Source organism: Lepisosteus platostomus, chromosome 11, assembly GCF_059453375.1.
Source record: "Lepisosteus platostomus isolate fLepPlt1 chromosome 11, fLepPlt1.hap1, whole genome shotgun sequence".
NCBI classification, from domain to species: Eukaryota; Metazoa; Chordata; class Actinopteri; order Semionotiformes; family Lepisosteidae; genus Lepisosteus; species Lepisosteus platostomus.
The window spans coordinates 19,062,870-19,088,744 of record NC_142621.1 but is presented as its reverse complement, the minus strand read 5'-3'; the positions used below and the strand labels follow the sequence as shown (position 1 = coordinate 19,088,744).

Genomic DNA, 25,875 nt, shown 5'->3' with positions numbered 1-25,875 from the left:
AAAATCATACACAAAGGATCCTAAAAAAATATCCAAAGAACTGCAGGTTTCTCTTGCCTCGGCTAAGGAGTTCATGACTCCATAATCAGAAAGAGACTGGGCAAAAATGGGCTTCATGAGAGAGTAGCAAGGCGGAAACCACTGCTAACTAAGAAGAACATAAATACTCGTCTCTCATTTGCCAAAATGAAAACATCCAGTGTGACATTATGCAATAATGGAGGAAATCAAGGGGCAAATACCTTTTCAAGGCAGTGAACGTGGAGTTGCACTTTCAATGGTGGATAAAGTGCATTCCCTCCTATAAGCACTGTACTAATGCAAAGGCATAATAGTGTTATATTCTGACTCCCCCAAATAAGTAGGTAGTGGTTCATTTTTGTCCATCCTAGTGTATTTTAGTGTCTATACCGGGAGAGCGTGGGGTGATCAGTTAACAGACTATAATGTGAAGGTTTGTAGCATGGACATTTCTCCTGTCTTGCCAATGATGCTCTCTTGCTTGAGCTGGTCAAACCAGATTTGTCTTACTAACCCTCTGTATTAGAGGTTGATACTTTATTATATATTAATACTGTCTTATTTATTGTAAATACCATACACATACAGTAATTGCATAATCTACAAGTGTGCTCAAAGTTGATAGGATGCTAAAAAACATACCTAATCAGTGATAACCTTGTATTATTTAGTGTGGACCCCACCTACACCAAAAACATCCTGTGTACAGGATGGTGGTTTCTTTGTGGCCACACCCATGTAGTGCATGTCTCTCAGGATTTAGCAGAAATGCAGGCTGCAGAGAAAACACTCTCCATGTTCTCCATTGCCTGTGATGTCGAGGGGTGAACTCTGATTGAGAATTCAAATCACAGACCTGCACTTCTTCACATCAGCACTGTTGACAGTTGATTCACTCTTTTTCATGCTCACTGCCTCTCATTGCTTACAGTGACTCATATGCATGAGTCCATCATTAGCACACAAAGCATGATTGATGGGTGCCTCTTCCCTTAGAAGCTGAGAAATGCTTCTTTAGCAGACTTGCAGGGATGGGCTAACATGCTCACCATTGTTAAGGATGGAGGTGGAATACTAATAATATGTCTGATGCTATGTTGTCTGTTTCTATAGATGGTTTGTAGGAATGAAAGAAAAAACAGCAGTAGTATATTGGAAAGGGTCAGTACTGAACCATGGTACAGTATTTGTATCAGAGTTTGTATAATGTTGCCAGCTCTCATATTACTCCATCGTGTATTATTATAAACTTTCTGATTGATGTCAAGTGTTTCACTCTTTCTGCTACTACTCTAACTACTCTTTTGTGTGTGCAACCTGCAATTTGTTTTAATAAACACAGAGAATTACTGTATTTTTGAAGGAAACCATGCAAAAAAAATACTATAACAAATCACATGAGAATGAAAGGTAAACAATCAATTTCTTTAAAGCACTAAGACTTTGTGATGGTTACTTGAAATAATTTAACCAAGATCTTGTTTATTGTGATTTTTAATAACAAATACACATCAACATGGAGATTCCTTGGTTACTGACAACATAATAGTTAATAACATAACAGGTTTAATAGGGATATGGTTGAATCACTGACATTGTCTTCCATATTATTAAAGTAATATTCAGGAGATAGTGAAGAGCTAAATTTAAAGAATGATGAAGGGGTTACTTAACGAAAGAAAGAAAAATATGTCAAAGGACCACGTTTATCATGAAATCAAAAGAAAGTTTTTATATGGGAGGAAACCATTCTGCCCCGCTATCTTGTTTGGTGTCTAGTGGATATTTGATTCAAACATCTTGTTCAGCTGTTTCCAAATTTCAATAGTTTTGCCTAAATGCCAGGAGTATTAGGCGTATAAAGAAAGAAACAGAAGCTGTTGTAATAATAATACTGCTGATAATTAAATAATAAGCATGTACTTATGATCTAATTGGAATTACAGAATTCAATTGGGTAGACTCACAGGTAGTGCAGGATTAGTGGATACACAGTGATCCATAGGAAGAGATGTAAAAGAGGTTATCTGTTTAAATTTAAATGGTTAAACAGTCTAAAAACAATCTATTTGTGTGTTATGGTGTTATAAACAGTCTAAAATGTATTCCATTTTAATATTCCTTTCCATAGCCAGCAGTCATATTACCCTGCAATTCACAACTGGCAACCCATTGAAGCTCAGCAGGTGTGAGCCTGGTCAGTACCTGGATGGGAGACCTCCTGGGAAAGCTAAGGTTGCTGCTGGAAGAGGTATTAGTGGGACCAGCAGGGGGTTCTCACCCTGAGGTCTGTGTGACTTTAGTGTCCCAGTATAGTGATGGGGGCACCATACTGTAAAAAAAAGGCTCCGTCCTTCGGATGAGACATAAAACCAAGGTCCTGACTCTCTGTTGTCATTAAAAATCCCAGTGCGTTCTCGAAAAAAGTAGGGGTGTTACCCTGGTGTCCTGGCAAACTTTCCAGGCCTTTACCAGTTATGGCCTCCTACTAATTCCCATCTATGAACTGGCTTCAGCACTCTGTTCTCCTCCCTGGAGTTAGCTAATGTGTGGGGAGAGTAGTGGCGCACTATGGCTGCCGTTGCCTCATCCAGGTGTAGATAAAGCGCTTTGAATGGAGTGTCCACAATAGCGCTATGTAAGTGTAAGAAATTATTATTATTCCTAAGGTTATTATTAATTGTTATTCTTAGTTGTATGGTTTAAGAAATAGTCAGGATTAGGGTTTTGAAACTGATATCCAGTTATTCTAAACTACATTCTGGCTGCTATCCTATTTGTCACTCTGTTAATGCTTAGATAGATATATATTTTGTTTAGAAAGCATTTGTAAATACCATTCTTGAACTATAATCTAAAATGATTAACTAAGGTCCTCAGAAGCTGTAAGGATCAACACTTCAAATGCATAGTGTAAGGGCACAGTATAATAATGCTATAGACTACCACTTTCAGATACGAGTTATAATGTAGTATAACATTTCTCACATAGACTGAAATATCAAATAGGGATGTCAGCAGCTGAAACAGAAATACTTGCCATTGGTAACAACCGCTTTCAAATTCAGTATATCTAGTAGAGTGAATTTCTGTTTGGCCTAGTCTTCAATCAAGAAAAATCAAGACAGAGTAATGAAAACAGAGGACTGTTAGGGCGCTTTAGCTTTGAAGTATATTCTGATACTTTGCATATACAGTCCATAATAAAGGTTTACAATTCAAGGTAAATAAATGAATTTTGAAAGAATTAAAATCATTTAAGAATAGCAGAATTGGATGACAGTAGTGAACAGATGACAATGGTTTAAATATATTTTTCTTAAAGTTCAAAATAGCACTGTGAACTGCACTCATCCCACAAGTAAATCACTGCTAGAAAGCAATGACTCAGTTTGTTCAATAAATAAATTAAAAAATTATAAGGTGAAAGAAAGAACTTTATAAAACAGAATTTCAGGATATACTGTATCATTTATAAGTGCAGAATGCAAATTCAAAGACACTATGTTAAAATGGTTAGACCATTTTTAGACCTCATTTAGAATATTGTTTATTTCATTCACTACATTCCAAGAAGTATGTTTCTGCAATCAGTGATGAGAAGAGGAACAAATACACGCCTGGGCTTAAAATAATGTAATATGCTAGCTGAAGGGTTCTGATTCAAGTATTGAAAAGGCATTGAAAAGTCAAGCCAATTTATTGATCCATCCCAACATCCACACATACAGCTCAACTGCATTCACCTATTGCTAATCAGTTTAACCCTTGACAACTTATGTGCCACATAGAGGTGAGGATGAAAGGTGAGCATGGTTTCTTTTTAGAAGCCCATGTCAGAACTGTCAGGCCTTAATAATCCATACAGGAAAGTTAGTTTTGATTGGAGGAGAGATGTGGCTGACAACACCAGAAGGTCACAGCTGCTCAGGAAGTTCTACAGATATAGCCATTCAGAATGCAAAATAAAAACCTGTAACGCACTACAGAGGCTATGCTTTACTGCGGCATGCGATTCCCTGGCCAAAGATTATTGATATGTGGCATGTAGTTTAAAAAGTGCACACACTCATTTAACAACAAATAAAAAGTGTAGCCCTGTTTCAGATTAAATATGATGGTCAAGAAAGGAAACCTGCACATTTAATCTAGTCCTAGTGTGTAGCTCTAGATGTACTCTACGGTGTATACTGTATATCAATAAACACATGTGGGTAGGAAAAAGTATTGAACATTAAAGTGTAATGTGCTAGGACAGTTCAGTTTTGCTTAGATTTGAAAAACCTATCAATTCCTGCATAAATACATAAATAAGAAAATTTTAACCTTGCTAAAGTTAAATTTGTTATTATATTATTTTAACTAAAGAGGTAATCCAGACTCGTTGTTCTCTCACTCCAAAACAATTTAATTTGGTCATCTAAGGATCGAAGATGACATGCAGTTCTCTCCACAGTGTTGTTTTATTTGCAGTTTTGAAATAATTTCTGTCACAGGGAAACATTATCACAGCACTTGACCTTTAGTGTGTTAATGCAGAAAATAATGGAATAACACTTGAAATAGTTTCAGACAGCATATTTTAACCTCTGCAACCCTGGAAATCCATTTCCTGAGATTTTTTTATTAAAATTGTCAACCATGGAGAAAGTACTTGCTATAGTGTTTAAATAAGCTTTGCCACCATTGTTCATTACACTACAGTTTGAATGTAAGGAGAGCAGAAGGATGAAGGTAAGATGAAGATTGTTTTTAATACACCCACATTACTTGTTCTTGTGTTAAGTAAAATGAAAAAAAAAACAAGCCTCAACATTTAGATTGCCAGTCAACTTGATTACATGAGTCTTTAGAAAAAACATGGAAACAAAAATATACTATAAATCTTCCTTGCAGTAAGCTCAGAAGCTATGTAATTCTGAGCATCAACACTTGCTAATATGGTCCATAATTTCAACATATTGGAAACATTTTAATTTTATATTAGCCATGTCAGCACCAACAAATGCATGTAATGCCCTCATGTATTTTAAAACAAAAATTACACTTTGCTCGTCACTGAACATGATCCGAGATGTAGTTCATCTACAGGTAGAAAAAAAACATTTTTTTTCCAAACTCTGCTAACAGGGTGATCTGAAATCCTTTTTTCACTTTAAAGCAAAAAAAGGGACTGGAGATTTACTTTTTTGTCAAAAAAAAATAAAAACTGTCATGGTGAGAGAATAGTTACTGTGAAAGTTTTGTGAAGAAAGTCCACAATTCTTTCAGAGAGGGAAGTTATAGACTGCAGGCTTTAGTGCTCACAGTTCAAGATTGAACTTGACTGAAACAGAAAGTGAACTTCAAAATAGGATTGCTAAGAACACTCCTGTTTTCATAAAAACAGCAATATGGATTTTACTGTATCACTCTCATAGTGTCTTTCTGAGAAGGATTGCCTGAGAGTAACACTGTACTCTAGTACCCTATATTTAGATGCAATGACCTGTGAAAGGAAGACCACGTTCCATAAGTCTCTGTTCCATGAAATAGGTTTTGACATAACTCATAAGATTGACTTGTTTTTCATTGGTGTAAAAAGGTTCATCATTCTTAGAGCTTTTATCACAGTAATTTCTAAAAAAAAGATGAGAAAACTAGACTTGTGTATGTAGCTTTGTCAAAAAGGTTTACAAGATATCCCATGTTACAGTTTTGAAAAAACATAGTGCATGAATTAATAATTATAATAATTGCTTGCACTTTTCTGGACACTCCACTCAAAGCACTTTACAGGTAATGGGGACTCCCCTCCACCACCACCAACGTGCAGCATCCACCTGGGTGATGCGACAGTAGCCATAGTGCACCACTATTAGTGGGGAGGAGAGCAGAGTAATGAAACCAATTCATAGATGGGGATTATTAGGAGGCCATGATTGGTAAGGGCTAATGGGGAATTTTTAATGACCACAGAAAGTCAGGACCTCATTTTTACATCTCATCCAAAGGACAGCGCCTGTTTACAGTATAGTGTCCCCATCACTATACTGGGGTATTAGGACCCACATGGACTGCAGGGTGAGCACCCCCTGCTGGCCCCACTATCACCTCTTCCAGCAGCAACCTTAGTTTTTCCCAGGAGGTCTCCCATCCAGGTACTGACCAGGCTCACACCTGCTTAGCTTCAGTGGGTTGCCAGTTGTGAGTTGCAGTGTGATATGGCTGCTGGCGATTATGTTACATTATGTTATGATACTCAATTATGTTACAAATTTTGCTGTGATTAAGTTATCAGAGGTGGACATTTTTTCTTCACATGGATTATTTCTGCTATTAGTATTCCCAGAATTTGCTTCCTTTCTTTTTGGAACATTGTAGTACTTTAATTAGGTGAATGCGAATGCCTTAATTACATTTGCACATGCAAGCTCACAACTTTCTATCAGATCTCTCAAAATTGTTGAGACTATTATTTTAACACATTTATCCTAGCAAGTGGATTACTTAATTTTTTACAAGTGTTGTGCATACACATTTCTATACCTTCATAGGCATCCGATGTCTGCTTACTTTATTTAATAATGTTATGTGGTTTTGGTACATTTTATTTCTTCTCACTTTTAATTTATTGGATCTTATCCTTTTTTGTTTTACTTGTTACTCATTTATATGTATGTTTGCAGTGTTTGCTCGACAACTTTCTTAATGCAGGATGAAAGCCATCTGTGTTGTTACTCTTAGTGAACTTTCATCTCACTGCCACCTTTTTAAAACTGTAGAAGACATACAGTAGCTGAAAAGAGGAACAATCAATTAGAAATAAAATAACCCCCACTCACTTTCTTAGTAAGGAATGGGTTGTTAATGAATGTAAATGGTGTTTGTGTTTGCTGCAGCATTCCAGGGACTCTAATTAAAGAAGAGATTCAAAGAAACACATCAGGCTACTTATAATTACTTGTGCATTTTAATATGTTTGGCTGAAGCTGGCTCTACATGGCAGGGGAAATATCAGAAAATTGGAGAGTCTTGTGGCTTTACAGTGGGATTTATTACTTGTCAGACATTCTCATTGTAGTTTGCAAAGAGACTGATCTGAATAATGACTGCAAGTGGTTTTTGATCAGAGCAGGTGTTGTCAGTGGATTTTAAAACTTGTGCAGCTGCTAATTTGCACTGTTTACTAAGGGACAAAGGAGGATCAGAAATGCGTGTCTTGTGAATCATGGTTATTACACTTAGCTAAATGAAGTGGTTACAGTTGCTATAATACAGTATAAGGTCCTCTGGATCCCACATGTTACTGTATGCCATAATGAAGATTTAAAATTCAAAATTCATAATTAACAATATATCATTACAGTACAAGTTTTTTCTGTATATCCCCATTTATTATTTATATCATTCTACTATTTTTTTTTATTTTGAATGCATGTTAGCTACACACAGACAGTTAACAAACACTGTATTCTTAGCACTTAGCACTGAGGCACTTATCTGCAATCTGCCCTGCAACCTAGGTATATAATGTATTATTAAGACAGATAATGTACACGCATTGTCTAAATAAATGTATAGGCTTTAAAGGGGAACTGCAGTTCCAATATCTCAGACCAGTTATTAAATCTTGGTAACAAAATAAATTGACTGCATCGCAAACTTTTACAAATGTCAAATTAAGTACAAAATTGTGAAGTTCGTGAAAGTACTGTACGCATGCTATGTTGGTTCAAATACCTGGTCTCGCCACGGACTAGAGTGAGAGTTTGCATGAATTGCGATAAGAAATGGCTCTTTCTGCTCACTAATCACTGTAATGACTAATGTAATGTGTTGTATGAATGAATAAGTACAGGTAGTGCAGCCGACATTTCACCGCAGAAACGTTCCAATGTGATCTGCATACAGAGTTCTTGAGTACTATTAGTTGACACAATTGTGTGGAACTGTCGAGAGTAATAGTTCATTTGGATTAAAAGAGATGGATTTACAAGCCTGCTTCTTTACAGCATAATAGAAATTTTGTCTATTTTTTGGCTGTAAATTTGAGATTTTACGTTACTGTTAACATTTTACATACGTTTTACTGTGGTTTAAAATGCACTCATCGATGCTGAATCTTTTTAACCCCAAAATATAAACATAGCGTTGCATTTTCCCTTTAAGCTCAAATCTGTTTAACTTAGCCACTCATGATGTAGCACGTTTTTATTAAGTTTGATGTGGAATCACTTTTTCTCTTTTTCTTCAAAACTAAGTAAAATGCAATTTATATTCATAGTGATTCGTTTTCCCCCTAAACTCAGAAGAAATGCTGGCTACTTTAATTGTCGTCTCCTGATTTTTCCTTGAGTGTTTGTGTGAGTTCCACCTACTGTAGCACCCTAGCTTCTGGTTCATTGTAAGCCTGGATGTTCTGATACCAAATGAGTATATGATTTAGGGAAGTATATCCTTACCTTAAAGGTGACAATTGTGAATGCACAGAAACAGTTCAGCCAACAAGGTCTTTTAAAGCATTCAAGTTAGGGAACTGTCGAGAGTAATAGTTCATTTGGATTAAAAGAGATGGATTTACAAGCCTGCTTCTTTACAGCATAATAGAAATTTTGTCTATTTTTTAAGCCGCCAATGCATGATAAATAGGAGTCGCTGCCTGTAATAAGAATCTCCTCGTAACGCAATGCATTTTTAAAACCAAATTTCAATCATATGGAAATCATCATTGAACCCAAAGAAAATGCTATATAAAATGACTAACTTCTGAAAACACCCGCTATGTTCAGTAAATTGGCTGTTGAGCAAATATAGATGAGGCCTCCTGCTGTCTTTATCATCATTATGCTAAGCTGATGAATGAGAGAGTGAAGCCTTTCTATAATATGCATGTCCTTTAGTGTGCTGGAAATCCACTTGTGTCTAATAGAGAATGGTTTTGACCAAAGCACTGGCAGGAATTCACAAGTCCTCATTAGAATCAGGTTTATGTAATTGAAAATTTCTTTACATTGCCTTTGCTGACATTACAGTAGGTCTCCTTTTTTCTTTATTGTAGTTGCATAAAAAGTGTTTGTTACTGGAGTTCATTTGCTAGCATAATAAGTTACAGAGATGTGGTGTTACTCTGCAAAGAATATACAGAACAGTATAGTATATCACTCCATTGTAAAGCCTACTTATATTACTTGTGATGTTATGCTTTATTATTCAGAACATAATGTCATTTTATATTGTCAAAACACCTTCTGTGCTTCATGGAAATAAATTGTGTTGATGGTACAATATCTGTAGTTCAGGTCCTGAAATTGGTCCTGTTTACACAAATTGTCCAAAACCTTTACTTCTGGACATTGCCAAGGCAATAACTTTCAAAATCATGATATTAATCTCCTTCAAATCCAGACTCAAAACCTTCTTCTTCAGAAAAGCCTTTACTTAACTGGTTCCATTCTTCACCCCTCTGCTCTTCTTAGTACCACCTTCCACGGTCTCCTCTATTGTTATTGTTGTAATTGTAATTGTGTCTTATCTAGTTCTTATTTATTGTTATTGTCATCCTGTAAAGCACTTTGAGAAGCCACCTTTAAAGGCGCTATATAAAATAAAGTTTATTATTACTATTATTATTATTATTATTATTATTATTATTATTATTATTATTATTAATTAATCATTACAGAGTTTTTGAATTAGTTCCACTTGTTTGCTGCCTTTGCCTACTAGCCATGCAGCAACATGGAGGTGATTGGTCCTGCTCTGTCAAAATATGTACCAAAACAGGACAGTGACAGGATGATGACTGCAGCACATTCTTTCCAGTATCGAACTTGTTTCCCTTTTATCCATAATCTGCATTATTTTCAGCAGCACTTCATACTCAAGTATGAAATAAAACAGCAGATCTCATAATTTTGGTTTATAGTGCCCTTGGAGCACCACAGATAAATGTAGATCACTATCCTAGTGGCTGTAAGCCATGAACATGAGTTTTGAATGAGTGTATTTTTCCAGTAACAAACAGGGGAGATGTGAGGGTGTTTTCTGTTGGGGAACTATGAAGAAATGGATTGAAAGAAACAATCAGAGACTAACAATCCACCACAGATCCTTTTTTGCTCTCTGTCTCTCCCTATCTCAGGCAATGCCATTTTTCCGTTACTGTACATTTAAACATGTGGTAGCCATAGGGCGACAGAGTTTATTTGCTTAACACACTCATAAAATGAAACTAAATATCATGAGAAAAAAAACAGACCAAGCTAGTGTTGGTCAAGTGAAAGCCAGCCTGGGAAAGAGAAGCTGGGATCTGCAGTAGCAGAGGGAAGGGATGGGGATCTTATTTTGTTTTTGATCAAGGGCTTTTCTGTTTTTTCAATATTTTTAATATTTTTTAAACCCTTGTTGAGGATACTACCTGTACTTATCCAAAAACAGAAGTCTGATAGGCAGCAGATTCTGGCTGTGCTTAATTTCTTTCAAGAAGCAGGAGGCTTGAATATTGTGAAGGATAAAGACAGAGACTTTAACAGCATGACTGCACATCTGTTAAACTGTCACTTCTTCTGGAAGTCACTTTTGGACTTTTTGCACAGCACTTATGACAAATTGAAAGCTACAAAAACTAATTATAGCTGTCCGAGATCTACAGTGTATATTGAAATTAAGTTAATGGAGCTAGCATGCATGTTTTTTCTAATACTTAGAGAAACATGAAATGAATCCTGTCCTCTGCAAAAGTCCCAGTTTGTCTTCAAACTCGATGTAGTATGAACTGTACATAAGTATGTGGATGTCATAAATAACATAATTTGATTCCAAACTGGGACGAATACTGTAACTGTAACTGTAATTTGCATATTCTCCCTGTATTCATGTGGATTTTGTCCAGTCTTCTCTCAGCTTTACATGGACATGCTGGTTAGGTAAATTTGCATCTTAAAATTGTACCTGTGTGTGCCTACAATATATGTCTCTCTTGTATCCTAGGCTTACAGAATACACCCTTCATGGCCGCAGCCATTACTAAGAATAAGCAGTTTTTTCATAATTCATGGACATAAGTACAGTATGTACAGTATAGCAGCTCGTCCTAATGGCTGATGCCACAAGAATTTATAATTATACATTTAGTTCAGAGTGATCTGGTTGACTGAGTAATATCAAGTCCTGAATTCTTCTACAGTATGTAATGATTAGTCACACATGCTGAGGCAAAGGTTAAAGATTTCACAACTAGGAGTAATAAAATGTTCTTTGAACTAGCATATTATCCACAGTTGGAGCTGCATAAAACATTTAACTATCTCAAACTGACTTGATTAGAAGTGCTGACAGTTTCTGAATGCAGTGCTATTCTGAAGATCTTAACGACTCCAAATGAAGTTCCTCATTTTTTTGTGCTTTGTGAGAGTGTTGTTGTAATAGTCAATATTAAAATTTCAGGGGTCTAGAGTTAACAAATAAAAACCCTTAGGTACAGTATAATGTCCTTAGGTACAGTATAGTGTTTTAGAAGTAGATTTATCACATCATTCTGTGTTCTAAGGTGGCTCACCGTGTGGAGAATTGGATGGGTTTTGCTAAATATAATTTTATTAACAGTATTAAGGCTGAGCCACAGGTGAAGATTTGTGACTACTGAAGTATTTTTAGAAATAAAAAGTCTTTATCACAATTCCAAAGCAGCTCATTGAAGACATTACATGACTACAACACTTCTCTTCACTAAAGTTTACAAAAAACATAGAGTTGTAATGCAACAGCCAAATGAGTGTCATACATTTTAATAGGAAAAGATGGCTTCAATTCACATAATTGGTTCAAAAATTGGAACTTAGTAACTGGAAACATTATCTCACTGACTTTATAGCATATTTAAGGAATTATTACAGCAGAAAAAAATGTGTTCCCCCAGCTCCCCTATATGATGCAAATGTATGAAAGAAGAAATTAATTTATACAGTAAGATAAGGCATATCAGATGGATTAGAAGAAAATGTAGGAAAGATGGTAGGATGTGTCATAATATTAAATCTAAGTTTCTGAGAAAGAATAACATTTTAAATTATCCCCAGCAAAAGGCTCAAGAAGAAAAAAAAAGATGATGTAGTGTATTAAAAAATATTTTCTTCATTAAGACATTAAGTTTTCTGCTTAAATGATTCTTATTTATTAACAGAAGTGAATGATTCTTGATTTGAAGATTTGTGTTTATAGTAACAGAATTCAATAAACAGCTAGAAGGTAACAATGTAGGGTGTCCACTCATCTCGATGAGCAACTTGCCTTAAACAGATTCAAAGAAACAGTTTTTTTAACTATAAATCCTTGTTATCATCCTCATTCTGAAATCTCACCTCTTCAAGCAATGAATAATGGGAATATTTACAGTATAAGAAAAAACAGTCAAAAAGAAGTTGGTTTTTATGAAAAAAGTGGGAAAATAGAGGATAAACAAAGTTCAATTTACATTTAAGCAGAAGCAATACCAAATAGGATGGAGACAGAATACATTTCCCTTTTTTCTTTGAAATCTGCAGAATCTTTTGTAATGGCATGCTGTTTTAACTATCAAGAGAGATCTGTGTTATTTATGGAAAGCCTCTTTCAATTCAAAACAAATATTAGCATGTGATAATATGGAAATATCACGGTACCATGTGTTGAGCCCTGGATTCTTACATTTCTGATCCAGCATAGCTGAATCACTAGTCAAAACAGTGGCTATTCATCAGAAAGTGTAGTGATTGTTGATAAAAATAATGAAAAAGCATCTTCTGATTAAAAGAAAAATAGACTTTAGCAAGCATTTTATAAGCGAATGTCTTTGCTGATTGCATACACATAATGTTCATTTATCCAGCAGTAAACTCTAGCTAGGAGTAAATCATGTATTCATAGGAACAAGTAATAGGTTTATTCCATGCTGAAAAGCGAAGAAAGAAAACACTACGTTTCGGCCGTGGAGCCTTTTTCAGGTGTCAGGTGATGTTGGAAATGGAAAATATTGTTTTTTTCTCCTCTGTTTTCCATTTTTGTTTTGCATTCTACCAATCCACCAAAGTGTTTTAAAGCAATGTTTTCTCGTCAATCTTATCAAATTAAACTTCCACGGAAGAAGGGGGATATACATTTAAGCTCCAGATGCACAACAGTTCTTCACACTGTTGTGCATCTCATTTACACTGAATCAGCTTTGCATTGTTTGTTGCAAGAGTGGATACTATTACGACTGTAGTACTCAAAGAGGTGACAGATGAGACTGCAGTCATTTCTTTCTAATGTTTAATCCTCCCTTGTTGAACATTAACTTAAACTAGCATGAAAATCAAAAGCCTCTTGGACATCAGTCTTATGCGGAGATGTGTAAGGAAATCACTTTAATGTTAAAGATCTCAGTAACTGCCCTACATGTTCTTGAACTGGACTTTGAGCAGTTCAGAAGCACTGTGTCACGGCAAGAATATCCCTTGTATGTATTGCACTACTTCTTCACTATTGGATGGTTAGTAGATTCCAAATGTGTAATAGTTTATCTCTGCTCTAATTGCTGTGCAGTCCTGAACTTTGCTGTTTCCCTCCCTGTATTATAGCTTTCACAATTAAATTAGTCCCTCGGCTGTGCAAGAAAGGCAAACATAATTTTCTTTACATGAAACTGATTATCCAGTTTCCAGACATTGAAGCTGTCAGGTAATGTAAATACTGTATCTACTTCACTGTGATGTTTTGACATGACAGATGTTTACTACATGTATTGCTTAAAATAACTTAATTTGTGTTAACAAAACTATCTTATCCTAAAATCATAAAGACTGTTTTATAAGTCAGTGTAGCATTTTTGTCTCTATTACTACTACATTTATAAATGCAAATGTAATAGTTGGTTGGGGTGTTGCTGTCACTAATAAAAGTACAGCTAGTAATATGACTACAAAATTTAATACTGCTGTACTAGTATTAATATAAGTATTAATAAGAAGCTATTCATTCATTTTCATTCATTTCTGAAGTATACAGTATTTCAAGTTGCATGATCTTGTTAGAGATCATAGAACATTTATTATACTAAAACGAAAGGAGGCCAATTGGCCCATCAAGCTTTTTTGATAGTTCAGTAACAGTTTTACATTCTGATCATATGTCATTTTTTTTTGCTATTTGATCTGAAGTAGCACACTTAGCAGCCCCTGTCGATAAGCTTTATAATTTAATACTGTATATTTATACTAAGTGTCTGTCTTCTTTGTTATAAAGACTTTTAAAATCATTTTTTTTTAATTGTGTATGTGACTGTCTCCTGAGACCATTAATTATTTTTAATAATTTAAGTTGCTCTTTATAAAGCTAGAATTGTTGTGGTGTGGTGACCAAATCTGTACACCATATTCTTAATAAAGACTTACTTAATTTATTGTGAAACGCAAGCTTTTAATTCTTTGATTTACACCACACTTTTCCCACATTTTCCAATATACCAAAGCATGATTCTTGCCTTTACTATTGCTGTCCTGTATGCATCACTGTCTTGATGGGGACATAGAAAAATTGTATTAACAGCCATATTCCTTTCATGCTTAGCTTCCTACACCCAAATCACCCACTCAGATATTTTGTATGTATATTAGTACTGGAGATAGGGATATCTGAATTAATTGATTTTCTTTTTCTGTTTATTTTGTCAGTTTTTTGTTGTTTGAGATACATTATCTAACATACGGAGTAGAATGTCAATAGTTGCCTGTTATATAAATATGTTTCAGTAAAGGTGCATGTCAGAGTCATTTCCAGGTCATATTCCCATAGAAAATGGAAACAAAACCTTAAATAATACACATTTACTGATATGGAATACGCTCAACTGAATATAGTACATATCAATATTTACATTCCCTTATAGTTTGGGAAAATAGAAAATCATTTTAATTGTTTTGACATTTTGTGTCTTTGTGTACACATGAAATCAAGGTGATAGGCATTAGTTATTGTGAGAACAAACTTTGTTCATTCCATTGTGACTGACAGCTAGAATAGGAATGGCTGTAAGACAGAGGAGTGGTGAACAATACTAAGAACATTGTGATCACATTTTACATACTGCCAGAAGTATAAAGCTATCTTTACAGAAGACTGAGCTATCTTTACAAAATACAATGTTGCCACAAGTAGTTAATGCGACATAAGACATAAGATTCTTTTACTTGGCATACTTTTCCAAAGCATTTTTGAAAGGGCAAATGGAGGTTTTATCCTGAAGGGAACTGCATTGTAAATGAATATGGCAGCACTTAGTGGAATATCATTAAATTTGGCTTAATGGGTACAAAGTGTCATTCATTTTAGAGTAGACAGATCAAACACTAGGAAAATTGGAGGTTGAGATTATTGTGTTCATAATACACCATTTATCTCTTTGCTCAGCTCAATCCCACTTTTAAGTTTTGAGGGAAATCAAATTTAGCTCTGTCATAAAGCATGCCGTAATATCTCTGGGGATTAAACCAGCTGCCCCAGCTGTGTATCCATATTAGTATCTTCTTCCTCATGTATAAACACAGGGGAGCATGTTGCCTCTCTATAAAAAACAAGTGTATTGAGAATATCTATTTGAGCATTTCTAAGAGGGCATGTGACTAAGTGAGGTTGAGAAGACAATGGCTTAGCCAATGTTTCAATTACAGGTATTTAAGCAATCATCCAGAATTTACAGGGAATTAACCAATTTATTTTAGAATTGCTAGTATATAGAAAAATAATTTGGGTTGAAAAATCCCTACAATCTCTTATGTTGAGATGTTCCTTAGAATCTCAGTCATTATACAGTATGTACTGTATGTCAAGTTTTTAATACATGATGTTTGTTTGAGACCAAAGAAAGTAATAATGTCAAGCAGCAGGGATTGCAGACAGGATTGCAGAAACTCAGTTACCCTCTGCCGTACAACACAGTGCACGGAGCTGGTAGCAGTTTCACAAAGAGAGCATCAGTGCCAGATGCCATCCCCCATTGATCTCCATCACAAGCTGTAGCTCACTGGTGCCAGTGTTTGGTAGCTTGTGCCAAAGGGCAAGCACCCAAAATTATTGATCACTTTCATTGTTTGCCCTTAGAGAAAAATTAAATAACCAGCCTTTAATGTTCAGCTCTTCCATTGCCATTCCCTTGGCAGACAGTCAACAATACAACCACTTCTAATACAACCAGAGTTGTTTCTTTGGGTTGACTTGAGTATAAGGCATGAAGATAAAAAGTACAGTATCGAACATTGTGTTAAAAAATAAAAGAAGTTTCCTATCTGCTTTTTTACCCAGACATACTGCATAAAGCACTCTGTCTAAATGTATACTTTATACTGTAAAAGTTATTCAGGTGGGTAGCTGCATCAGCATGTGTAGGCTGCAAAGAAACAAATAATAGGTTTATTCCATGCTGAAAAGAGAAGAGAGAAAACACAACGTTTCAGCCCTGGAGCCTTCTTTAGGTGACCTGGATGAGAAAACAAACTGCATAACACAATTTGCTGAAAAATCAGTGCTGTTACTGTATAATGTGTATGGAAGGTTGATGTGTCACTGCACTGCCAGCAGGCTGGTCTCAGTATTTAATCAGTATTGCTGTTTCCTGAACCACATTGCCCTCACGCTCATGCCCAGAACCATGCGCTGCTTCCCAAGATACACCTTTCACCCAGAGGTTGCTTGGTTGATTCAACTCATAATCAGACTTGACAATATTAAAACACCAGATTCTTCATGTATACAGTATATCATTTTTAAATTTTATTTTGCAAAAGGCCTTTATCTTGTTAAGCCAAAGCTTGTGTAAAGCACAGATAAACCTTATGAGCACTGCCCCCAAGTATTTTTTAAACAACATAAAGAGCTTTAATTCATCACAAAAAAGCACCTCTCTAAAACTCTTCACTAACGAGGTGACAATAAATGTCATCAGAGAGAATATAATTTTTATATTTTTTAGAATTTATTCATTGGATTAAAAACTGTATGTTAATACAATTTAAACATCAATTGGCATTGCATACAAAACTGCATGCTGAGGTTAAAAGTGCTCATAAATGCAGAATGATTAGAAACATCTTCCTTACCTAAACAATCAGAGACAATTCGTTTTCAATATACAGGCTATTTTAATAGATGCTATTCATAACATCTATTATCTTTAAAAAAATCATATACCATAAGTAAACTCTAAAATTGACTACACACCTACAGTATTATTGTGTATCTATGATAGATATCTTCTGTTTGCAGAATTAAGGAATCTAATTATTGGTTGGCTGATTTCCACTTCTTCTTCCTGTTAAACCCCTTGGTTAAGTGTGCAATAGTGTATGTTTTAGGTCATCTTCTTATGGCAGCCCAATGAGTTTGATGATTTCTTTTTACAGTATGTCAGCGGTAATGCCCTGTAACAATAGCTGACCTAGATGTGTGCTCTAATTGGCGTAGTGGGTGTCTTTTACAGAATCAGTTTTCTTAGTTTACCTGACAGTTATGATCTGCATTAATTAAAGGTGTAATCTCAAGAGAAAACACTTGTGGAATTAATGTATTCTTTAATTATGCAATGGAACAGTTTTGTTCAGCTGATATTGTTATTGCAGATACCTGTACATGCTTTATACCTCCATGTTCATATATACTGTACATGCACAAAAGTATATGATAAAAAGATATAACTTCCTTAAAAGCTTCAGCTCTGCATGCCAACACGGCACACTTGATAAAATTTCTACGACTCAGAAGGAAGTTGGCTCTACTGTTTTCGTTAAGTAGGAGAAGGAGGCAGTGATGTGTTCTGCAGTGTTTTTAACAATTTTTTTACTCAAGAAGTAAGATCATATTTTCCAATACTACAGTAGCTGTTCATCTTGAAAGCATATGAGCTCATCTCTAATGTAGATCTGATTCTTGGTTTCTTTACGTCTTTCACTGCCATGTTAGTCTTTCTCATCACTTTTGTCTTCTCTGCAGCTGCATACAAAAATACATTAAAACAATGTTTGAGTCATAGATTAATCGAATATTCATATATACTGTAGATAGCTAAAAAATTCAGATATTGACTGGGCCAAACGCTGATCAACAGAATTTTGCCACTCTTACAGAAGCTGACAGAATGAGTAGTGTTTATTAACTGACCTAAATTAGATGAGACAATCAAAGCTGTTATAGCAAAGAACAGATTGAGAGCCACAGTGACCTAGATACCAGTGATTTGAAGAACAGGCATGCAGACATTTTTCTTGCTCGACTGGTTAATATAATAAAATGGCAGTGTATCCAGATACATTGTAATGCAAATTAAATTACAATTGCTTTGTAAATGAAGCCTTTGTCTGATGTCACTTTTTTGCTACCCGTATGTTTTTTGGAAACCTTCTGTGCAGTACAGTGTTTCTTAATTTGAACTTAAAAGCAAACTTGATTAATGTTTAGAAATCATAACAGTTCATGGATCTACTTGGCATGTTGCTAAACGTGCTCACATTTTGTGAAGCATTCATACTTGCTCTTTCATGAAGACTACCATTGCTCTCTCTTTTTACTTTTATATGTCTTATTTTTATATTGGGTAGATATGAATATTCTTGTGCTTTTTATAGGTGATCTATGTTGTGGTATTTAAAATGGCTTTTTTATACTTTGAAAGCAAAGTGTCGAGTTTAAGTTGTAAAATTACAACTGAGAAATAAAGTAATTAATGAATGATTTCCTTGAGTGTTTTCATGGAAAACATTGTGATGTTGAATATTCAAGGATGCAGTAGATTTCCACCCATGGACCTGGAGTTTAAATCAAGTAAATCTCATACTGTAGGTCACCGTAAAACTATTTCAGAACTGTTTCAAAAGGTTGGGGATACCTCTTATTGATCAATTAAGCAAGTATTTTCTGCAGTTAAGAAAATACCTTACAATGTGAGGGATCTGATCAATCAAATTGACATTTCAGTGACTTCTCTCCCCTTTATCATTCATGTCTCTACACTGTACAATTGTGAATATGCATTATAATTTCATCAGCATATGTTAATATAATGAAAAATATATTTTTCTGCAGATGGCTGTGGTCAAGGGAAGACATTTTTTCCATACTGTATATTGTGATTTGAGGGTTGTGTATAGCCCTGGATTGACACAGATGTTGGTTGACAGCTGCATTGACAATCTTACCTTTGTGCTTCAGAACATTCCAAGGGGTTCTATGTTAATAATTGACATCATATTTAACCTCTCAAGTACTCCTGGCAGTGCCCCATTGTTAGTAACAGATGATTTATTCAGATTAAGCTTCTTACTGGCAGTACACTTCAAACTAGCATTCAATTTACTGCTTATTTTTTATGCATGTACAGTATTTCTTAACATAGTAAATAAACCAAAATCATACAGTGTATACAGTATGTTTCCCCTTATCATTCATTGTTGAAGTAAACCCACACACATAATTTTATTCCTGCCTAATTTTGAAATCTTGACTCTCTGTTTGATGTTTACAGTACATGCTTTCTTCATTAGTGAGACATGTTAATAAGTTACACAGTGAAACAATACTCATGACAAAATTGTAGAGGTTTTCTTGTTGGACCTCGAAAATGAAATCAAGGAACAGTTGGGAGCCCTTCAGAGCAAATACTGCACCATGTTCTTTGAGAAATTGATTTCATTGCTTCACTCTCAATGAAGATATAATTTAACAGTAGAGATTACTCTACTCTTTGATTCCACCTACTGTAGATAATGATATATCAATTTATTTTATTTAACCTGTACATTAAAAACATAGTATATTTGTTGAAAGTCATTTTGTTGTTGCTGACTTAATGTTGGTTGGGATTAGCGAGCAATTAGTGTGCCAGTTTAATTTTGCTCACCTGCAACTATAAACCAGTAATCCAATAGAGCTGGCTGTTCATGTTAATAGGACTTCCCTATACTAATCTCTTAAACAGAATCATAAGTACACATGATTCCGGTGTGACGGGCAAACTATGAGCAAAAATAAAACCACTAGGAGGAGCGGTATACTGTAGCACTGCTTCTCTCAGAATGAGACTATTTCAGTTTCATTTGTATTTAAAATTACTTGAATATATTAATTATTTGCTTAAGTGGCAAGGTTTAACATTTGCCTGTGTCTTAAGTACTTAATTAAAAAATGATCTAACACATTGGTTCTCAAGCTTTTTGGACCAAGTACTACCCCTGATCAAACCAAAGCATACAAGTACCACCTACAAGTCATCTTCTCATAAGAACCCCGGAAATTCTCAATGACCAACATGAGCGTGTGTGCACACACACTCACACACACATATAATACATATTATAATAATAAACTTTACTTGATATAGCTCCTTTAAAGGTGGCTTCTCAAAGCCCTTTACAGAAAAAAAACATGAACAACAAATAAAAATAAACAATAAAAAGCACCATTTCAGTGAGAGGGGTGAGCCTGTTTAGTCTATCAAAGCAGATGTGAATTCATTTTTTGAGCCTTGATACAATTCACAACAGAGTCTAACAGATTTTAAATCGTCAGGCATTTTCTTGACAGCAAAGGTCTCGCGGTGGATGTTGCAATGCGTCCATTCATTTCTGCAGCAACCTCTCTAATTTGTGCAACTACACCGCTGTGTCGGCTTGTCATTGCTCTAGCACCGTCTGTACAAACTCTGACTCGTTTTATCCAGTTGATGCCATTCTCTTCGATAAATTAATTCAGAAGCTGAAATATGTGCTCTCCTGTAGTTCCTGTTCGCAGCGGTTTACAGAACAGAAAGTCCTTATGGGACATGTCCTCAAACTCGTATCTAATGTACAGTAAACAAGCGAATTGGCCAAATCGACTACAGACTCATCTAATTGCAGTGAAAAGCATCTGCTCATTATAAAGCGCTCTATCAGCGTACTTTTGATATCATCCGCCATTTCAATAATTCTATGAGTGACTGTGTCTTTCAGAGGTGGCAGCAGGTCGAGCTGTTTAGCAGCATTTTCTCCGCACAATACGTGTCAGCTCTTTTGCCAACAGTAAAAAGGTTCTTCAAAAATAGTGTGGGGCTTATCTGCTTTGGCAATCCTCAAGCTTGCATTTTTCCCCATTTCTGTTTCAGGAGTCTGTCTCAGAAGTTAAAAGAAGTTTTTATTTCATGCACATGGGAGCGAAACACAGAGACGCTCGGTGTATTTTTCTCCAATTAACCTAGAACAGTTCTTAAATATTTTTCTGTTATCTATCACGCTTTCCTGTGCTCACGAGATTGCCAGCGTTCCTAGTACACATTTCTGTGCATTCCTGTGTTTACAACATTGGCATTGTTCCAAAATCACGCACATTCTCCTACCTCTCTATTTGCTGGAGATAAGTTTATTTAAATACAATTGGTCACTTACTTCGTAGCACGTATTCCTATAGAATGGTATAGAATTACATTGTAGCTCTGTGGCTTCTCAAGTATTAGCGCGCGCTGTATCGTAGTACATAGGCTGCGTATTTGAGACGTCTTAAAATAGAAAATATGAAAACCCGTCCTGATTTTTCAGTGCACAAAACTGAAGTTCCAGGGTCATATGGCGTCACCAGCTGGCGGTGCTCCACATACAGTACCACTCCTGGTACGAGTACCACAGTTTGAGAACCACTGATCTAACAAAATCAAAGACCCTTAGCTGAGTGTCACTACAGTATTATAAAGCAGCAGTGCTTCTCACAACCAGCAAGCCTTGTCTTAAATGAAAACAGCAAGGTATTACCAGAAACAGGGGGAGTTTTCCAACAATGTATAATATGTTTATGAAATTGCATAGTTGAAAAAAGATTAAAAAAGAGAAAAGAATAACTGACATTCAAAACTGTCAGGGTGCTGTCCAGCAAAAAAACAAAAAGATATCAGCTGTGCAATCAAGGCACTAAAAGTATATCTTGTCAGGAACAGTAACATTGTGTTTCAGCACACTCTACCTTTAAACAACTGCCCAAGGTTAGGTATTAGTCACAATTTTCTAAAAAATAGAACTTGTGAATTTGAACTATACTTAGTAATTGCTAAATAATTCTGAAGTTAGACTCAATTTTATTCAGGAACTGTGACTTTTCCCATAGAGCAGTTTAGCCTAGATTTAAAAATACCTCCTTCTTCAGCTTTAATTGAAACACTAAATCAGTGCCTGCTCTTGGGTGTGTAAGCGACTATCAGTGATTTCAGTGTCATATTTAATATAGTGAAATAACTGCTACAATGTACAATGATGGAAAATAATATCTGTACTGTAGATGAGTAATACAAATTATTATGGCATCCATTTTGAAAGAGTATGAAGTTAATATGGTTGAGAATATTTTTCAATCTTCATTTGGTATCTGAAATAAGTCGCATTTTCAAGAAAGCATTTTAAAATAAGCCTCATCGTGTGTATTGCAATTTACATAACATTCATCATTTGTAATGGACCATAGAAATGTCCCTTTTGTTTTACAGAGCATAGTAGTGTTTGTGAAACTGCCTTGTAATTATAAGATGGTGCTCTGTGTATTCTCCAACATTTCCAATTTTCTGAGCATCATAGAAATATGCTATTGTGCATGATCCTTGTTCAAAATGTATGCTTTTCTTATTTTACATGTCATCCTCACTTCATCCAAAATCCTAATTTTTTTAGGTCTCAGTTTCTTTATTTCATACCTCCTGCCCCATGTACTAATTTAGCATTCAGGAGTCCAATATACTGTAAAAATGATACTGAAAAAATGCACCCCCGAGAGTAAGTGATGCTATTCATGGTCAGGTTATTCCAAACCATACAAGTGACAGAGAGCATAACAGCATTTGAAGATATAGAAATGTTAGTATAAAAGAAACTAGTTTTTTTAGGGGGTTGTGGGGAGGTAGATGAGGACATACAGTAAACCTTAAATGAAATCTTTACCTGATTAAAACAAATGTGGAAAACAGTAGAATTATAAGAATGTGACCACGCTGCATTAAGAACATCTTACATTCTGTTATGAATATCTTCTTGCAAAATTGAGATAGAAAGCATTTGAGAACCAAAGTGGATCCCCGCTCTTTACGTTAACATTATTTTCTCTACTAGTCTTTTCTTTGAAGGAGCAGTTTTTGTAGAATCTCTTCTGTGAGGGCTGCACCATGGATTATTCAAAACTAGCCTCCCCCACCTCCACCCTGTCCATTCTTAACAAAAAAGTGCGACAGAAAAGGGCCATATAATAGCTTAACTGGCTTATTTACCCCCAGTATAAGAAAGAACAGTGTTAAAGGGGTGGTGAACGGAGCTGTCTGCAAACTGCAATTTGACAGTTTATAAAAGTGACTATATGGGAAGTGAGATTTTACAGTAGAAACATCACATTGGCAGTTAACTTTCTTTCTACTGCTAAACCTGGTTAGTACCTAATTAAAGTATGTTCCTTATATTTTTATAAACAATCTTTTAATAAGCATTACACAGATAATTTGTTCAATTTAAAAATGTTTCTTCTAACCTGTTAAACATATATGCTCAGGTTTACAACATGTCCTCTGCCATTCACCCATTCACCATTTTGCACAGCTCCATAGTGCCTCACAGAAGCATTAGCATCAATTGAAGGACTGATGTCTCTGTTATTAACAGTACTGCAAAGTTTGCAGGTGGCGTGCAAGTCCCTGGATTTTCTGCTTTGTAGCAGGCCAAGAATATTCTGGCTAGTTTAAGCTCATCCATAGCTGGGAGTGCTTGGCCATTTCTGCACTGCTGCACGGGAATTTTTGTCACAGCTAGCTGACTACACAGCCCAGACATATTCCCAGTGATTTCTGTGCTATTCCGCTTTTTTCAGATGAAAATACTGCTATTAGTTTAGCAAAATTCTAAAATATCATTATCTGAAATATCAAACTGTTCCTCTGTAAAGATAAGGTATACTGTATACCGTAATATTGTCATTTTTTCTTATAATTTTCTTTTTTTCCCCTTTGGATTCTGTTGGTTTAGTATGTACATTATAATGCTTGCACAGTTTTCACATTTTGTTCATTAATGTTATATTTATTATTTCATGCTGAAAAGAGAAGAAAGAAAACATGTTTCGGCCAAAATGTTGTGTTGTCTTGGAATAAACCTATTACTTGTTCTTTTGCAGCCTACACATGCTGACGCAGCTACCCACCTTAATTATTTAATTGTATTAATGTTCATTAATTAAAACAATGTTATTTAAAAATACTGTATTTGTTATCATATACAACCTATTATGATTGCATATGTATCAAATTCTTTGCTGTGGCAAACTTAAATTAATTAATAATTAGGTGAAAACAATTACAAAAGTCTCTTTTGGGTAAGACAGCAGTTTTTAAGTCTTTCTATAGAAGTCTCAAGTTTGATTGGGTGGCTCAAGGACATTCACCTTCTTATTCTTAAGCCACTCCGCTGTAGCTTTGGCCTTGTGCTTTGGATCACTGTCCTGCTAAATCGTGAAGTTTGGTCCCACTTTTAAGTCAAAAGCAGGTTTTCCTCTTAAATTGCCAGTATATTGCTCCATCAACGTTACCATTAGTCTTCGCAATCCAGTGACTATAATGTAATGTTGCCACTGACATGCTTAACATCAGGGAGACGTTTAATGAGTAATGCACTATGCTGCATTTGCAGATTTTGTCCAAATCAATTTTGTTTAATCTTACCACATGTTCAACCCCCATTTATTTTATTTTTTTCATTTTCATACAAGCCTACTTTGTGGAGTGATAGAATTTCTCCCATCACAGCCACTGAACACCGTAGGTCTGGCCTCATGGTGGTATCACTAACTTCCTCTTTGTTGACTGCTCAGTTTGCAGGCACAGCCTTATCTAGGCTGTATCAGGGTGCTGTCTACCTCTTAATCATTTACTTTAACATGCTCAAAGAGATATTAAGGTTCTTTGAAATATTTTATACCCTCCTCCTGGTCTGTGTCTTTATCCATCTTATTTGAAAGATCTTTTGTCTTCATACTTGAATCTTTGCATTCACTTCCTGACTAAGGTATACTGTATTCTGAAATCATCAACTACTACTGTACACAGGCAGAGGCCACTCAACTAATTGGTGGGGCTCATTAAGACAATTTTGTTAACTTTTTATTAATTATTTTTTCAAATTAATTTAGGTTAACACAGTAAAGGGTTTGAATATTTATGTAATCATAACTTTTCAATTTTTCCCATATCTATACATATACTTATAGTATATAAGTATATAACTATATAAGATTAGGCTATGTATATTGTGTGGATTATTATTATTATTATTATTATTATTATTATTATTATTATTATTACTACTTCATTGCACCTTAATAGATCCTAAAGTGATTTTTCATATTGGAGGGGACCCACTTCATTAAAAACTGAAGTGTACTTACTGTAATTAACCTGGGAGATGTGTGATAGCCATTATGTGACAGAAGCTCCACTGCATAGCAGATCTATTAGAGAAGAACCCAGAGTGGAATTAAACCATGACACCAAGGGTTAACATCCCTTGGTTTAACAGGGTCCTTGGTTTAACAGTAAGGGTGACACCTCCTAAAGCACATACTGTACCACATCACCATTGTGGAATAGCCATTTCTGGAAAAACTGGCCTAAAGAGAAAAGTACCAAATGACAACAGTAGCAACATTTACAGCAACAACCTGTTTTTTTCATCCTGGTATTGACCAGGCTCAGCCTTGTTTAGCTTCTGAGATCACGGCTACAGTGGTAATGCTGATGAAATACCAGAATCAACTTTCACAATAATCAACACAAATGCAATTAATATTTAGTAAAAAGAATAACAATCCTGACTGAAAGTA

At 35.3% G+C, this 25,875-nt stretch overlaps 1 protein-coding gene across 14 annotated transcripts in view; it reads left to right on the top strand.

Annotated features, from left to right (window-relative positions):
- Window positions 1-25,875, top strand: part of LOC148652126 (disabled homolog 1-like) — a 360,191-nt gene that overhangs the window by 203,668 nt on the left and 130,648 nt on the right. Inside the window, exon 1 of one of the 14 annotated variants that reach the window (XM_088598757.1) lies at window positions 13,555-13,698. The exons of the other annotated variants lie outside the window; for them this stretch is intronic. The gene's annotated coding sequence lies outside the window, so the exon portion shown is untranslated. Of the gene's footprint in view, window positions 1-13,554; window positions 13,699-25,875 lie in introns of those variants that run through there. 14 annotated transcript variants of the gene reach the window in all.